We start from the raw sequence: 2,109 nt of genomic DNA on the forward strand, positions 1-2,109 counted from the left end.
AGAGGTGTCCTGAAAGCAGGAGGAAATACGAGGCTTCAGAGGAGAAAGATCAGAGTTGGAGATGTAGATTTGGGAATAATCTGTGTAGGGATGGTAGTTGAAGCTGTGGGAGCCAATGAGTTCTCCAAAGGAGCAGTTATAGATGAAGAATAAAAGGGGACCCAAAACTGAGCCCTGAGGGATTCCCACAATTAGAGGGTGTGAGGGAGAAGAGGAGCCTGCAAAAGAGACTGAGAATGAGCAGCCCGAGATATAGTAGGAAGACAGGGAGAGGACAGTGTCAGAGAAGCTAAAGCTGGATAATGTTTCCAGGATTAGGGGGTGGTTTGCAGTGTTGAAGGCTGCTGAAAAGTTGAGGAGGATTAGGATAGAATAGAGGTCATTGGATTTGGCGAGAGGGTCATTGGCAATCTTTGACAGGATGGTTTCTGTGGAGTGAAGGGGGTGAAAGCCAGATTGGAAGGGGACAAGGAGAGAATTAGAGAGGAAGTGGAGGCAGTGGGAGTAGACAACTCACTCGGTGAGCTTGAAGAGGAATGGTAGAACGCATAAGAGGTAAAAACTGGAGGGAGTCTGTGGTCAAGGGAGGGTTTTTTGGGATAGGGGATATATGAACATGTTTGAAAGCAGTAAGAAAAAGCCATTTGAAAGTGAACATTAGAAGATGGTGGTCATAATAATTGTCATGATACATAACAATTGGAATTCCTTATTATCAATAGCTTGCAATTTTTGATTGAAAATAAGTCTAGAAATCATCATTGATATTGATTGGACACCTGCTATAATAATTATAGTACCTATTAAAGTACTCAATATGCACTGAGGACTGTTCTAAGCACTGGATACAGATAATCAGATGGGTCTCAGTCACTACCTTTAATGCGGATCATTCTCTAAGAGTTAGGGAAAGTCGGTATTTTACTGCCCAGCATATGCTGAGCACTGTACCAAGGATTTGGGAGAGTGTAATAGAAGGAAAAGAAATGATCCTTGCCCTCAGGGACCACACGATGTAGTGAGAAGACAGGCAAATGTAAATTATTTGTGGATTATGGAATTAGGGAGAAGAAAGACACACAGCTAGTCAGAAAAACAATTAAAGCCTTTAAAAACCAGTAGTGAAATAATTGAAAAAAAAAAGGAAATGTACATTTTTAACCAGACACATAAACACTGGCAATGTGCACAAATGCTGAAGGTGACTGTTGGGATTACTTGACCTGGGTGGGGTGCTGAAATTTAATCGGGGAGGAGGTGGGTTTTCAAGACGATCATGAAGGAGGAGAGAACAATCTGGCAGATTTGAAGCCAGAGGGAATTTAAGGTAGGGGAAAGGAGAAAGTTGAAAGGTAGAGCGCCATGAATGATGTACTGTGAATAGGTTAACTTGAAAGAAAGAAAAGTGTGGGCTGGGGAGGAGGTGGTAAAACAGAGCAAATATGTCAGAGGCAGAAAGCTGTTTGAGTGCTTTAAATCCAGTGGTGAAGAGATTTTGCTTGATTTGTATGGAAATGGGTAGGCATTGGAGGCTTTTAATGAATGGAAAAAGGCATGCTCCAAATTGCATTTTTGAAAGATGATCCAATCAGCAGAGTATAGCACAGAGAGGAGAGAGATGTTGGAGAAAGAAAAATCCCAGAGGAGGCTGATATAATGGTATAGTCAGGAAATGAAGAGACCTTAATTCAGTGTGAGTGAATATGAGAATTATGGTGGACAGAATACAGTGTTTTTAAAAATCTTTTTCAAAGAGAAGCCATTTAAGGGTTTTGTGGGATGGAGAGATTCATTCATTCAGTCATATTTATTGAGTGCTATACTATGTGCAGAGCACTGTACTAAGTGCTTGGGAAGTACAAATCAGCAACATATAGAGATGGTCCCTACCCAACTTCGGGCTCCCAGTCTAGAAGGGGAAGACAGACAACAAAAGAAGTAGGCAGGTATCAATACCATCAAAATAAATAGAATTATAGTTATATACACATCATTAATAAAATAGAGTAATACTTATGTACAATATAGAGTATGCTTTGTACATAGTAAGCGCTTAATAAATGCCATCATTATTATTATTATATGTACAAATGTACGAATATACACAAG

This window comes from Tachyglossus aculeatus, chromosome 16, assembly GCF_015852505.1.
Source record: "Tachyglossus aculeatus isolate mTacAcu1 chromosome 16, mTacAcu1.pri, whole genome shotgun sequence".
In the NCBI taxonomy this organism is placed as follows: domain Eukaryota; kingdom Metazoa; phylum Chordata; class Mammalia; order Monotremata; family Tachyglossidae; genus Tachyglossus; species Tachyglossus aculeatus.